Source organism: Schistocerca cancellata, chromosome 7 (genome assembly GCF_023864275.1).
Source record: "Schistocerca cancellata isolate TAMUIC-IGC-003103 chromosome 7, iqSchCanc2.1, whole genome shotgun sequence".
Classification (NCBI taxonomy): Eukaryota; Metazoa; Arthropoda; class Insecta; order Orthoptera; family Acrididae; genus Schistocerca; species Schistocerca cancellata.
The window spans coordinates 4,740,596-4,757,169 of NC_064632.1; the positions used below are offsets into that span (position 1 = coordinate 4,740,596).

Consider the following 16,574-nt stretch of genomic DNA (forward strand, 5'->3'; position numbering starts at 1 on the left):
CTGTAATTTTTTAATTACGTATTCTTATTTTTTAGAGGTAATTAAAACTTTACGATTATCCTTCTCATCTTTATGGATCCATTTACGTAAAGCACAGATCACTACTGAGTAGCTTTTTGTATGCAAGGGATAGCTTACGTCGGGAAAGTATATATGACTGAGTACATTTTACCTTCTTTGTTGCAGAGAGAATTTCTGCCTCGGAGGACAGACCCCCAGTTAGAGACGTTACGCGGGATGGTGTCCCATCAACGCTGAAAGGGTAGCAGAGTAGCGAGGTAGTCAGCAGGGGCTGGAGGAGGGGGCGGGGGAGGGCTGAGGTGGGGGCGGAGAAATGTGTGTACGACAGCGGGGACAGCGCTTTTGTAGTCGGTGCGCCTGGCTGGGCGCCTTCAGCACCGGCGGCGTGTACCGCGCTGCGGACTCGACGAGACAGGAGAGGAGAGGACAGGTAGAGAGGAAGGATTTCCATATCCGGGGCCGTGTTTATCGCGCGGCCGGCGGCGCATAAACTTGCTAATGCCTGCGCCGGCCCGTGGAGAGGCGGGATTGAAGGTAGGGTCCGGGCGGAGCCGCGCCGGGCCGGGGAGCAGGTGAGTGGCGAGCGGCGGGTTGCCGGGGACAAAGGGGACGGGCGCGGGCGCCGCCGCCGCCGCCGCCGCCGCCGCCGCCGCCTCGGAAAGGTCGCCCGGTTGCCCAGCTACTGGCTGGCTCGCCCGTGCCGCCGCAGCAGACACTCAGATTAGCCTGCATCTGCATAAGTACATCTGCATTCACCGCGCGCCGCCGCGGCGACCCGCTGTTATCAGCATCGGCGTTGCTGTTTAGCTGCGGGAGTGGACGGCGGGAAAACAGATTCCCTACTGCAAACTTCCCTACCGGTACGTACTGGTCACCGAGTGAAATCGGCGGTGCTCGAGGATAGCCCTCCATCTGGTCGGATGATATATTACCAAATTGTGTCAAATAGACGTTTCGAAACGGGGTGCTCTTCTAGACAAATGTATCATAGCACTATTTGCGTAATGCAGCTTTCTATCGTACTAGACACAAGTCTTTATGAAAGTTCACCTGGTATCAAACCACCAAATATTTTCGCCTAACAAAATATTTTTGTGTAACAAACAGAAGGCCATACTTTACCTAAGTACATGACTGCAGTACTACTTCTGCATCTACAGCAGTACTACCTGAATCACTTTGAATTGCATGGCAGTCGGTACTTTTCATGATCCAACATGCTACAGTTTCTTCCTGTCCCATTCGCATACACGCAGCATGGGTAGAATGACTGCTTGTAAGTGTATTTGCAAAGTGTTATTAATTTTATCTGAAATTTCCACGTGTGGTGTCCTGATGTCCCACAAGGGTTCATCTTAGGACCATACTTTTTCCTGTGTGTATTAATAATATTTCATCAGTAACATTACTAGATACATTTTTTCACATCATACAAACCTACCATAGATACTAAATGAAGTGTACCTTTAAAAAGAAGTGCTTATGGACATCACTAGAAGGTACCATCTAATTATTTGTCAATAAATTTTTAAATATCTGTTACGTAAAATTTGATTCCCACCCACCTGCAGTGCAGTAATGTGATCAAAGTAAGTACATGTTTTAAACTTAAGTGTAGCTGTAATATCCTTATTGTGTAGAATTATCATGTAGAATTCAGTGTGTTTTACGTTTAGACATAACTGATCATTCTCGCAACCAAAGGGAGTAATTTTGCCCAACTCATAGATCGAGGCTGTGTGTCGAAATACGTTTATGGGATTGGAGTAAAGACAACCTACCATGTGTAAATTGCTAGCGCGTAACTTCCGTTGTGCTCCACGTGAAGTTTATTTTCGGGGAGTAGGTTTTTTCGGGAGGATTTTGTTGAGAGTTCATGCGGGAGGCTTGGTCCGTGAATGAGCCGGCCGGTGTGGCCGTGCGGTTCTAAGCGCTTCAGTTTGGAACCGCGTGACTGCTACGGTCGCAGGTTCGAATCCTGCCTCGGGCATGGATGTGTGTGATGTCCTTAGGTTAGTTAGGTTTAAGTAGTTCTAAGTTCTAGGGGACTGATGACCTCAGATGTTAAGTCCCATAGTGCTCAGAGCCATTTGAACCATTTGTTAACCGAGGGTGCGACCACTGCGGACGGCAGTGCGTGCTATGCAACGTGATCCCATGCTGGCCTCAAGGTGTGTAGGGGGTTCTTGATGTACCGTGTTCCATTCCTCCAACAGCACGACTGATAACTGCTGTATGGCCGTTGGTGCATGTGGATGGTGCATGTGGACGTCTCCCTGAAGCTTACCAAACGAGCTCCATCGGTTGTGAGTCAGGGGATTGGGCAGGCCAATCAATTTGCAGGACATTCAGAACCCTCCCCCCCCCCTCCGCACTATGAGGAGACACAAAATAGGGAAGGGACATCGACTGGGGATTGTACCGCGTCCAAAAATTTGGAGTAAGCCTCCCAATTGCATAACATCAGGACCACCGAAACGATCATTTTCGACAAGAGTTCTGGGAGCATTATGTGTTCCCACCTGTCGCCATACAAGGGTATGTCCAGCATTACCGCACATCATCGTTCTGCTGATACAGGTTTTATGGTGTGGGGAGACGTAATGCTGCATAGCCGTACTGATTTCCAGATCTCTGAACACGGGACATTCAGTGATCATCGTTACTATGACACCGCACTCTTTCCCACTGTGTTTTCTCAGGGGTTCATTCTGTCCTGACTTCACTTTTATGAATGACTATGCGCGGCAGCATCAAACTGGACCGGTGGGGGGGGGGGGGGCTCTTGTATCGAGAGGATATTCGGCGAATGTACTGGGGTGCCCACTCCCCGACCTAAATCTCATGCAGCACGTGTGGGATGCGATGGGGGAAGACGTATTGCAACATGTCTAAATGCACCAGCGACCATCTAGCAGATTGAGATTTTCACTCTGCAGTGGAGTGTGCACTGATATGAAACTTCCTGGAACATTGTGTGCCGGACCGAGACTCGACATCGGGTCCTTTGCCTTTAGCGGGCAAGTGCTCTACCATCTGAGCTACACCGAGCGAGGTGGCGCAGTGGTAGCACACTGGACTCGCATTCGGGAGGACGACGGTTCATTCCCGCGTCCGGCCATCCTGATTTAGGTTTTCCGTGATTTCCCTAAATCGCTCGAGGCAAATGCTGGGATGGTTCCTTTGAAAGGGCACGGCCGATTTCCTTCCCCATCCTTCCCTAATCCGATGAGACCGATGACATCGCTGTTTGGTCTCTTCCGCCCAAACTATCCAATCCAATCTGAGCTACGCAAGCATGACTCACGACCCGTCCTCACAGCTTCAGTTCTACCAGTAACTCGTCTCCTGCTTTCCAGACTTCACAGAAGCTCTTCTGCGAACCTCGCAGAACTAGCACTCCAGGAAGAAAGAATATGACAGAGACATGCCTTAGCCACAACCTGAGGGATGTTTCCAGAATGAGAGCGGAGTGTGCACTAACATGAAACTTCCTGGCAGATTAAAAGTGTGTGCCGGACTCTAACTCGCACACTTGTCTCCGTAATATCCTTTCTTTCAGGAGCGCTAGTTCTGCAAGGTTCGGAGAAGAGCTTCTGTGACGTTTGGAGGGTAGGAGACGAGGTACCGGTAGAACTGAAGTTGTGAGGACGGGTCGTGAGTCGTGCTTGTGTAGCTCAGACGGTAGAGCACTTGCCGGCGCAAGGCAAAGGCCCGAGTTCGAGTCTCGGTCCTAGTTTCATCTAGCAGATGTTAGAGAAGTATGTCCCGCATTCTGTCATGAATAGTGGACTATGATGATCACGGTAACTTCCCTAATTGTTATCATTCAATAAAAGTACCGTATACATTCGCCTCATTGCGTATTTCTTTGTTACCTTGTGTATTACAATGTAGCAGTTCCTAATACGTATGGTCCTAGTTTCACGATCTGTGTTAGTGGGCAGTGATACATCGGATGGAAGTTATTTTCGTCCTTAACTTTTTCCTAATATGTTAAGGTAAATTAAGGCATACGTCAGAACTCACGTGTCATGTCTTTTGCTGCTTGTGTCAACCCCTTTTAATGGCTTGTAATATGTGCTTGTTGTCACATGTCATCAAGCGTTCACACTCTCCTTGCTCGTGTTAACCTTACTGAGCCGCTTGCCATTTGGTACTGGCAGTCCTGACTTGCCGAGTGCCCAGCTGCCACTGTGCTGGGATGGGCCGCATGTCGAGAGCCCGACGACTACCCTAATGGTGTGCTTACCCAGGTAAGTGGCCGAGTCCTCCCTGCAGCGGCCGGGGCTGGCGGACTCCGGCAAGTGGGCACCGCCGAGCACCGCGCTGTTGAACTTTGGAGTTGGGCCGGCAGCATATTAAGTCGTGTATAAGTCCCGGCGGGCGCGCAACTACTGTAAGAAGATTTGCATAAGCCGCTAAGCCTCTCAGGCAGTGCTGCGGCGCTGATGGACTGTGCAGGAATGCGCGCAGCTAATCTGGCCCCGCGAGCTGCACATACAAACCAGCCACCTCCCCCCCCCCCCCTCCCCTCTCACCCACCACCTGCGCAGACCACCTGTGCCGGCGCGTTCCCGGGCAAGAGGAACCTCGCAGCCCTCTCGTAACGAAGGCGTTGCTCGTACTAAAATCTGTACTCAAGCTTTCTACACCTCGCTCACGACAAAATATCCCTTGCCTATCATTGTACCACAAAGAAACGCCAGCCATAACTGTCGCTTCGTGTCTAACTTCACCTATACTACAACAGTAGCTCGTAAAAACGGAACTTTTGAAACAGCAGGCAATAATTATTGAACAGAGCACTCACTGCATCTGACTCCATTGAGGAGTCCTCGTCGTTGGTCAGTAGCCGATCTTCCGGTTGTCAGCTGGATCAGAGAGATCTGATTTGCTGGGAGCTCCAGCGTTAGGCGGCCGATGGAGCCCGTCAAGGAAGTGTCGGAAAGGTCAGGGAAAAATACCAGTGTGCGCTCGCTATGTTCGCCGTGAGGTCTAGTCCGAGATGTGAGGTAGCTGAACACACTGGGTGGTGCCAGCTACGGAAAGCGGCTCACGTCGGCGCGAACGATACTTACCTCGTGTGTTTGAGGCTATCCTCGGTTCCTTTGAGCCGTTGGCTGGATTGGTGATGGCATCTCACATGGCATGTTAAGCACACCTCACCTTTTGCAGCGTCCTACCCACACCCGACTGCGCTGCTCAGGTTTGGAGACGTACTGAAGTTTTAAAGAAGAGGGTCAGACGATTGTCAAACACGAGTTGCCAAGCTGTGTGGCAGGCGCATTGTAAGTGCTTTACGTGATGAACGGCAGTTACAGTGATCTCGGTATTAGATTCACGAAACACTCATAACAGGTATCAAAATAAGAGACAGTATTGTCACGAAATCTATTGCAAACACAAGAGATTAACATTAAAATAAAATAAAATATAAAGCTGTACGAAATTGACTTGTATTGGAATAAATAAACGACAGCTAAAAGCCTTACGGTCATTCGATACGATTCCGACACCACGAAAATTTACGTTATGGATGTAGCGGATAACGTTGGAGGTTCCACGATGATATACTCGGAGGCCGCTGTTGCCTTTAGGAAGGCTGGAACGCCAGAAGACGGCGTCTGCAAAGGATCTGTGTTAGGCGAAGATATTGACATTTGACTGTGAAGGTAATGCTTTGCCTTTAATTAGGCGTAGAGATACACTATAGTAAGATAACAATATTAGAGACAAATCACTGGGAACAGCAACGACCGTAAAATAATTAGAAGTAATGACGCAGGGCGACGTAAAGTTGAATAAACAAAACAAAAACAAAAAAAGTGGGAAAAGCAAATGCTCGATAGATTTTTATTGGGAGAATCTTAAGGAAATGCAATTCATGCACGGAATGGAGCTATTGGTTTATTAGCAATTTTATCATCATCGTTCTGTTTTGAAGCATTAACACAACCGAGTTAGCAGCTAATATGATAGGCATTCATGTGCGCCTGTTACGTAAAAACTAATCATCTTTATGCCCAAATGTGCCATCTTCATTGAGTACAGTTTTTATTCACATCAGTAAGAGGGTAAACATGTTTTACTTAGTAACTGTAAGCAAAGAAAAATAAAAGTAAAACATTTTACGTCTATTATGATATTTGCATTATTGTTTTGAATATTTCGTTCTACAGAACAAAATATCTATTATTGAACACCCAGTTAGTCTGAAAACAGTTTCGTCGCAGATGGAAATGCTATATAAGTATACAAAAATGTCGTACGTAACCTAACATTCTGATTAGCAATGTAAATGAAAAATAGATATAAAATGTTATTAGGTCTAATTTTTGGATCGATCTAGTACTATTTACTGTACGTTTACAATTTACAGATCCTGTAAGGCAAATACACATAACACTATATATTTTGACACTAAAATGTAGACTTTCACGGCCGGAAATATCATGTCCTTATAATTATCCGGGCTGTTATGCCGTGGTCGGTTGATGAATTCTGTTTCAATTGCCAACGCTTCGTCTCAGACTGCGGGAGACATCTTCAAGGGGGTCCGTAGCTCGATGGAAGGTCCAACACACCCACTGGCTCGCTACTGACTGCCGCTAAATTCCGTGTCCGCGCGCTCCCACGCCGCGGCGTGACGTCACGTGTTTTGAAAACGTCAGTGCAATTGGCCGCTGTCCGTCGCCGTCGATCGCCGTTGCCATCACCCAGTAGTGGACGGGTGGTACACATCATCTTCAACACCGGCATCCATATACCGTTTAATTTCACGCCCTCCTCCTTTCGGTTGAAATTATTTGGGTGTTTAGCGATTTCGATTGCCTCCCTGTAGAGCCTTTCGTAATATCCGCTTGTGGCCGCCAGTACTTGCGTCTCCTCGAAACGAATATTGTGGTTCCCTGGCTGGAAAGCATGCTCCGCAACAGCTGATCTTTCCGTTTCTCCTCTTCTACAATTTCCCTTGTACTCTTCCAAACGTTGAGAAACAGTTCTTTTAGTGGTACCCACATAAAGACTGGATAATAATAAATCCTCAAGTTTACACGTTGCTTTTGTTTGACTACTGCTGTTGATTTTTATAGTTGGCTATTGCACTGATCCTTCTTTATCCTCAAGTAAAATTGCAATGATATATTAAAGCGGTGAGGATAAATAGAAAAGGTAAGGAGCATTACACTGAAGAGTCAAAGCAACTGGTGCACCTGACTAATATCGTGTAGGGCCCCCACGAGTACGCAGAAGTGCCGCTACACGACGTGGCATGGACTCGACTAATGTTTGCAGTAGTGCTGGAGGGAACTGACGCCACGAATACTGAAGGACTGTCCATTAATCTCTAAGAGTACGAGAGAGAGATCTCTTCTGAACAGTGACGTTGCAAGGCATCCCAGATATGCTCAATAATGTTCATGTCTCGGAAGTTTGGTGGCCAGCGGAAGCGTTTAAACTCTGTAGCAATTTTGGACGTGTGGCGTGTCGCATTGTCCTACTGGAATTGCCCAAGTCCGTTGGAATCCACAATGGACATGAGTGGATGCAAGTGGTCAGACAGGATCGTAACGTACGTGTCACCTGTCACAGTCTTATCCAAACGTTTCAGCGGTCCCATATCACTCCATCTGCATATGTGCTACAGCATTACAGAGCCTCGATCAGCTCGAACAGCCTCCTGCTGACATTCACGGTCTATGGATTCATCATTAGCTCCATACAATTTGGAACGAGACTCGTTCGACCCGGCAGCATGTTTCCAGTCGTCAAGAGTCCAATATCGGTGTTGACAAACCTAGGCGTGCCCTAAATCACGAGTGGACTTCGGCTCTGAAAGCCCATTTCAATGATGTTTCATTAAATGATTCGCACGCTGACACTTGTTGATGGCCTAGGATTGAAATCTGCAGCAATCTGCGACAGGCTTGCACTTCCGTCAAGTTTGCACGATTCTCTTCAGTCTTCATTGGTCCTATTGTTACAGGATCTTCTCCCAGTTGCAGCAATGTCAGAGATCTGATATTTTATCGGATTCCCGATATTCACAGTACACTCGCGAAATGGTCGTACGGGAAAGTCCCCACTTCATCGCTACCTCAGAGATGCTCTTTCCCATCGCTCATGCCCTGACTCTAAACCCACGTTCAGACTCACTTAAATCTTGAGAACATTCCATTGTATCGGCAGTAATCGATCTAACAACTGCGCCACACTTGTTCTCTTATATAGGCATCGCCGACTGCGGCGCCATATTCTGACTGTTTTCATATCTGTTGTGGTATCAGAAGCAAAATGTAGTGATGAGTGCCAGGATGTGCCAAATTAAAACTCGTCCGTGCTTTTAAAATGATTTTATTTGTTTCCACTACAGTGGTCCGTTCCCCCCGCTCTGCGTCACAACGCCCCGAAAAGCTGAGGGAGCACCCCAGCGGCCTGTGTCGTCGTGCCGGCCGCGGAGTTGCGTCATCCTCAGGATGCTGCAGTTGACTCGGCGGGCTGCGTCCCTGCTGACTGCAGCCCTCGCTTTGGAAGTCTCCAGCGTATGTTGGGAGCCGAGACGCCTGCCCGCGGTAGCGAGCCGAAGAGTGACCCGCCGCTGGCTGGCTGCGGACCCCGCATCAGCCTCAGAGGGTCGAACCAACAACCCGCCGTGGACTGGGACGCTGGCGCCCCATCTGGTGCTGTGTGTCGCTGGCAGTGTGACACGCCCCGACATCCAGGAGAGCTGCCAAACTTGAGTGACTCTCATTAGCAAACAACACCTATTTATACTCGGCTGTGTGCCTCAGTTTTGCGAAGTGCACCGGTTCGCGTCACGTACGCTTGACACTTAGGGTGGCCAGTGGCCCCCTTCTGCCTGTGACTTGCGCCATGGAAACTACTGTGCGCGCCCTCTCCAGCAGTTCTACGCCCCCGTGGCCTCTACTTGCCTTTACAGCTGCTGGTACGAGGGGCGTTTGAAAAGTCCGTGTAAAGTCCGAAAGATGGTACCACCGGCGCGTATCGAGGTCAACTTAGTTAGTGGCATCTTTGGGAAGAACGCACACCACGTTTCAGCCATATTGGTGCATTTCTTTGTGTTTGGCATTGGTGTAAATCAAGGAAGTCGAGTGATTGTCAGAAAATGGACGAAAAAGAATTTCGTGTGGTGATTAAACATTACTTTATGAAAGGCAAAACGCCTCAGGAGGCTAAATAGACGCTTGATAAACATTACAGTGACTCTGCACCTTCAATTAGAACAGTTTATAGGTGGTTTCAAAATTTTCGGAGTGGCCATATGGGCACAAATGATGCTGAACTTTCTGGACGCCCTCTGGAGGTTACGACTCCAGAAATCATTGATAAAATCCATGATATGGTGACGGATGACAGAAGAGTTAAGGTACATGAGATTGCTAGTGCTGTGGGCATCTCGAATGAACGGGTACATAATTTTTGCATAAACATTTGGACATGAGAAAGCTATCCGTAAGATTGGTTCCACGATTGCTCACTCTTGACCAAAAACGGAATCGTATGAAGTATTGCAAGGATGCTTTGCAGCTGTTCAGGAAGAATCCGCAGGACTTTAAGCATCGTTTCATCACTGTGGATGAAACTTGGATACACTACTATACTCCTGAGACGAAACAACAATCTAAACAATGGGTTACCAAAGGAGAATTCTCACCAAAAAAGGCGAAAACCATTCCTTCGACCGGAAAGGTTATGGCGACTGTCTTTTGGTATTCGCAAGGGACACTCCTCGTCGACTATTTGGAAAAGGGTGAAACTATAACAGGTGAATATTATTCACCGTTATTGGACCGTCTGGAAACCGAGCTGCAAGGGAAACGCCGGCGACTGAACTGCAAAAAAGTTCTTTTCCATCACGACAATGCACCAGCACACACCTCAGTAGTTGTGGTTTCCAAATTAATGGAGATAGGATTCCAACTCGTTTTACATCCTCCCTATTCTACAGTCTTGGCTCCCTCGGACTACTATTTGTTACCCAGTTTGAAGAAATGGCTGGCAGGACAAAGATTTTATTCAAACAAGGAGGTGATTGAGCAACTAGCAGTTATTTTGCAGACTTGGACAATTCCTATTATTCGGAAGGGATCAACAAATTAGAACAGCGTTGGACGAAGTGTATAAGTCTAAAACGAGACTATGTCGAAAAATGAGAAAGATATACCCCAAACATGTGAGTAGTTTTTATTTTTAGACGGACTTTTCAAACGCCCGTCGTAAGCGTAACTTACTGCAATCCAGCCAGCACCTGGCTGTAACTCGTGCTCCGAACATCGCACAAAAGTAACTTTCCCTATCCTAAACGGTGGTGCCGCTACAAATATCTGTAGTTGAATACGCATGCCTCTATTAGTTTCTTTGGCGCTTTAGTGTACAACGTAAACTGACAGTGCTCACTTACGACGGCACCAGTGTGCTGCTCCAGTTTAGGTATACAAACGAGGCTAGGTGGCGACAATCCGGGAAAAGGTTTGCTGTTTTCTCAACTATGCGGGAGGACATTCAACATTATCTGAGCAAACAGGCCGATTACTTGCGACAAGATACGTAAAAAGCAGGTCGACTGCGACTGTTTTATTTGTCACTTGGTCATGTTTGCTCTGAGTTGGGTTGTATGAGTTCCTACTCATCGTATGTGGATGTGTGACGGCGACAGCATTTACTGGCTGTGGCTGCTCTACTCACTAGCAATGCTGCGTTGTCAACTCGGCTGAAAGTGCATAGCCGGCAACTACGCTGTACCTCGCCACCGGGTCACCAGAATCTGCCTCTGCCTGAAGCACGTATAAACTTTAAAAATGAAGGACCTTGCCAGAATATGAAACACTTGGCGCTTTCTAGATGTTTCAACCATTATGAGAAAACGCACAGGCATACTACAGAAATCAGCGAATTGTAATTTCGGGCGCATAATGAATCATCGAATATGAAGAAAGGTTACATAGTACGGAACGTGGAAACAGACTGAGCACTGACTGTCTAACTGCGCCACTGTCTACTTCCCAGAAGCCATAAACACTGTCGAGAACTACATTAAGCTAGAAAAGGGCTTTAACGTTGCTGTGGAGCATGTCACCAGTGAAAGACGCCATAAGTCGATCGTTGTTGAAAGAAATTAATTTCCGAAAGACAGAGAAACATAAGAAACACAGCTTGGCGTATAGGTGTACCAATAAAAACATACAGGGTGTTTCAAAAATGACCGGTATATTTGAAACGGCAATAAAAACTAAACGAGCAGCGATAGAAATACACCGTTTGTTGCAATATGCTTGGGACAACAGTACATTTTCAGGCGGACAAACTTTCGAAATTACAGTAGTTACAATTTTCAACAACAGATGGCGCTGCAAGTGATGTGAAAGATATAGAAGACAACGCAGTCTGTGGGTGCGCCATTCTGTACGTCGTCTTTCTGCTGTAAGCGTGTGCTGTTCACAACGTGCAAGTGTGCTGTAGACAACATGCTTTATTCCTTAGAACAGAGGATTTTTCTGGTGTTGGAATTCCACCGCCTAGAACACAGTGTTGTTGCAACAAGACGAAGTTTTCAACGGAGGTTTAATGTAACCAAAGGACCGAAAAGCGATACAATACAGGATCTGTTTGAAAAATTTCAGCGGACTGGGAACGTGACGGATGAACGTGCTGGAAAGGTAGGGCGACCACGTACGGCAACCACAGAGGGCAACGCGCAGCTAGTGCAGCAGGTGATCCGACAGCGGCCTCGGGTTTCCGTTCGCCGTGTTGCAGCTGCGGTCCAAATGACGCCAACGTCCACGTGTCGTCTCATGCGCCAGAGTTTACACCTCTACCCATACAAAATTCAAACGCGGCAACCCCTCAGCGCCGCTACCATTGCTGCACGAGAGACATTCGCTAACGATATAGTGCACAGGATTGATGACGGCTATATGCATGTGGGCAGCGTTTGGTTTACTGACGAAGCTTATTTTTACCTGGACGGATTCGTCAATAAACAAAACTGGCGCATATGGGGAACCGAAAAGCCACATGTTGCAGTCCCATCGTCCCTGCATCCTCTAAAAGTACTGGTTTGGGCCGCCATTTCTTCCAAAGGAATCATTGGCCCATTTTTCAGATCCGAAACGATTACTGCATCACGCTATCTGGACATTCTTCGTGAATTTGTGGCGGTACACACTGCCTTAGACGACACTGCGAACACCTCGTGGTTTATGCAAGATGGTGCCCGGCCACATCGCACGGCCGACGTCTTTAAATTCCTGAATGAATATTTCGATGATCGTGTGATTGCTTTGGGCTATCCGAAACATACAGGAGGCGGCGTGGATTGGCCTCCCTATTCGCCAGACATGAACCCCTGTGACTTCTTTCTGTGGGGACACTTGAAAGACCAGGTGTACCGCCAGAATCCAGAAACAATTGAACAGCTGAAGCAGTACATGTCATTGCATGTGAAGCCATTCCGCCAGACACGTTGTCAAAGGCTTCGGGTAATTTCATTCAGAGACTACGCCATATTATTGCTACGCATGGTGGATATGTGGAAAATATCGTACTATAGAGTTTCCCAGACCGCAGCGCCATCTGTTGTTGAAAATTGTAACTACTGTAATTTCGAAAGTTTGTCTGCCTGAAAATGTACTGTTGTCCCAAGCATATTGCAACAAACGGTGTATTTCTATCGCTGCTCGTTTAGTTTTTATTGCCGTTTCAAATATACCGGTCATTTTTGAAACACCCTGTATGAGTCACGTATTTACTTAAACAGTTCTTCAGGCCACATTCTGCTTACTAATGAAGTCAGTTATAACTGTGACGGTTTGATCTCGGCGCCAGAGGCAGCCACTTTTGAGTTCCCGTCGAATGGCGCCTCCGGCGGCCGCATCGACTGAGAGGCTGCCCCTGCATCTGTCGCGTCCGCCCTGCTGGCAGAACGTTCCACAGGGGGACGACGGAAACCTGTCGCTGCGACAGAGGCGGCTGAGGAAGAGTGGCCGCAGTCCTTTGCCCTGGTGATCCGTTGGACTCGTCGGTTAACCGGAGGATCTACGTCGGTGTTGGATGGAGTGGGTACGAAGAATTTTATGAAGAGGCCCGCTGGCACTGCTGCAAAACGCCATCCGCCGGATTGTGGACCCTGAGCGATGTTAAAAAGCCACATAAAAAAAGTGTGATGTTAATCGAGATGGCCGTTTGCAGCTGTTAGCCCGTGCGGATTGGTGTGGCCGTTACAGCTTGTGAAGGCGCATTTACTGCTCACGCGATTGAGTATCTTGGTTGTAGTGAAGTACGTTACTGGTGCGTGACGTGTTTATTGTATTGAGTCCACGGGGTTTTGAATGCGCGTGATTGTCTTGACAAGAACCATTTTTATTACATTGATTCCTGTGTATCATGCAATTTTTTTCATTATTGTTGAACAAGGTTTCGTTCACATTTTGGAAGGACGGCTGCACATGGGTATTGTTAACGTGTGTTAATGGACTTGTCTATTGTGCAAGGGTTGCCTGTGGTCATTTTAATGTTATTTACTCTGATATGCAACACGGTGAACTCACTGCGTAATTTTAAATCTTTCTTGTTAATTGCTAATGAGATCTGTGCGATTTCTGTCTGCCATGTTAATGCGATTTTTTCCTTACCTAAAGATTGTCTGTGAATTCTTTAAAATTGTTTATTCTAAATGCAGGAAGGTGAACCCAGTACATACACTGAAAGTTGTTTCGGTTCATTCCAAGTAGTTTACGTCACGCTGGTTCATTAGCTGCTGTTCCAGTATGAGTTCTTTCTTAAAGGTAAAACGCGAATGAAAGTTTACATTCAAATTTTCTCTGATCACAGATCTTAAAAGTTGCATTACAAATGTGTCTCGATTCTCTTATGAGTCTAACTGGGGGTTGACATCTTGACTTTTCTTGTTAGAAATCTGTGTGTAATAAAAGCATGAGACTTTGTTCATTGGTATGTCATTACGTATACCTTGTAAGTAGGCTGTTTATGTTTTCTTATTGGCAACGTTACATAGCGCTCTGTATGAAAATCACTGGCTGTGCTGTGTGCAGTCTGTGGCTAGTTTGCATTGTTGTCTGCCATTGTAGTGTTGGGCAGCTGGATGTGAACAGCGCGTAGCGTTGCGCAGTTGGAGGTGAGCCGCCAGCAGTGGTGGATGTGGGGAGTGAGATGGCGGAGTTTTGAAATTTGTAACACTGGATGTCATGAGCTACTATATATATTATGACTATTAAGGTAAATACATTGATTGTTCTCTATCAAAATCTTCATTTGCTAACTATGCCTATCAGTAGTTAGTGCCTTCAGTAGTTTGAATCTTTTATTTAGCTGGCAGTAGTGGCGCTCGCTGTATTTCAGTAGTTCGAGTAACAAAGATTTTTGTGAGGTAAGTGATTTGTGAAACGTATAGTCAATGCCATTCTTTTGTAGGGATTTTTGAAAGTCAGATTGCGTTGCGCTAAAAATATTGTGTGTCACTTTAGTGAATGTTTGAGTACGTTCAGTTTTGCTCAGCTGTTTGAAAAGCAAATAATGTAAGAGGTTTATCAGCACAGTAATTCATAATTTTTTCTAAGTGGACGTTTCAACCTGTAAACCCCAGCACCACCATGCCATTGCCACCTGGCAATAAGCATGGAGCCATTGATAAGTTTAATAGAGAAATAACTTCCAGTATTAAGGAATAGCTATTGTTGCATTATATGCGAAATCTTTAAAATTAATGCGTAGAGATATTGCCTCCAAAGGACTCATTTACTCATTTCCAGCTACGATGTTACAAAGATTACAAAATGTATTCATCGGGCCAGTAGGTCTATTCTGCTGCCATTGACAAAAAAGTTAAATGCATTTCGTAGTGTGTTACAGCATACGTCTATTTTCAGTGTAAAAAAAAAGAAAACACAATTTTCATCAGTGACTGTAACCTCTTGTGCTTTTCAGCTGAAAGCAGTTTGCGACTGCTTTGTGACAGTGACAAAATTTTTGTTCACGATACGTTCGACTACTGCTGGGAATTCTTTGATCAGTTATTTGCAATTCCTGCTTACCATTCACGTGCAACAGCAGTACCTACAGTACCTATGGTTTCGGTAACAACAGGCATAGGGGAGAACAAAAGCAGTACAAAGTCGCAAAGTTCTGTCTCGCAGCCCTTCAGCACTTTGCGGTGGTAATCACCCTCCCAGATGGCTGGTGACTCTGCTCTACTTTCGCGTCTGGTTCTCGACGCCGCGCGCACAAGATAGGCCGCCAGTTTGACACGGTCTGTGTGTTGATATTATGGGACAGCATCCGCAAACGTTTTCATGAATGAAGGAGTTGTAGTCGCCTCCTACCACAGCGCCGGCAATCAGAAAGTTCAGTTCTGTACGAATATGCTGATTGCAGTATTAATTCTGCTTCACGTCTCGGGCAGTACACTGTCCGTTATAGTTACCACCTTACAACAAAAGTTTTTCTGAAATTACAATGAAATGAACACCCTTAGCAGCTTATAGGCGTTGACATACGTCACCGGGGACAGATGAAAATGTGTGCCGCGAACGGGACTCTAACCCGGGATCTCCTGCTTGCATAGCAGACGCTCTATCCATCGGAGCCACCGAGGACACAGAGGGTAGCGCGACTGCAGGGATTTATATTTGAGAATGGGGTTTCGCGGGAGGCGTGTCAGAGATAAATCCCTGCAGTCGCGCAACCCTCTGCGTCCTCGGTGGCTCAAATGGATAGAGCGTCTGCCATGTAAGCAGGAGATCCCGGGTTCGAGTCCCGGTCGGGGCACATATTTTTATCTGTGCACGTTGACGTATGTCAACGCCTGTAAGCAGCTAAGGGTGTTCATTTCATTGTAATTTCATTCTAACGAGGTGTATGGTCACCGAAGGTATGTGTTGTTTCGTACATGTCCGAAAGAATAGATACCATCTTAGTATACAAAAAACTTTACTTTAGGGCCATTCACGTAATCCGGATGGAACTTTTACTAGTTACAACTGTGGGGTCTTGCCCACTCGTCGCGTATGGGGTGCCTAGGGGATGCTGCGTTCTCAGAATGCTATACAACAATCCAAGCAAATAACAGTACTAGTTTTATTTCAATAAAGCAGATTTACAATACTTAGCTCTGAATTTACGGTGGTGCCGCAACCGACGGGCGACATGCAAATAAGTCCTTTGCTATAGACAATGTTCATGTAAGCAACTGATGTGGATGACACGTCACTGCTATCGTGGTGCTCTCTGTTAGTATTGCGCTAATTCTGTCCGACTGACGCTGGCAGGAGCGGCGCTTATATTGTCTTCGGCTAGGGGGCGCTCCTGCCGTGTTGTGGTCCTGATCAGCGCACCACTGGCCGACGTCCTGTGCTCTTGCGACCTTCGTCTTCGTGCCAGCACTTGTCGATACGCCGGAACAACTATGGTAATGCTCTTGTTTGCACAGGACATCTGCACACTCGATATTGAATGCTGCGTTTTAAGGTTAGTTCCACTAATCTTTGGGCGAATGAGCTGCATGTTTTAACCTCAAC

At 46.8% G+C, this 16,574-nt stretch overlaps 1 non-coding gene across 1 annotated transcript; it reads left to right on the top strand.

Annotated features, from left to right (window-relative positions):
* The first annotated feature begins 15,751 nt into the window (after positions 1-15,751).
* Trnat-ugu (transfer RNA threonine (anticodon UGU)) lies at positions 15,752-15,825 on the top strand. The gene has a single exon. It is a non-coding gene; the product is annotated as a tRNA-Thr (tRNA).
* The last annotated feature ends 749 nt before the right edge of the window (positions 15,826-16,574 follow it).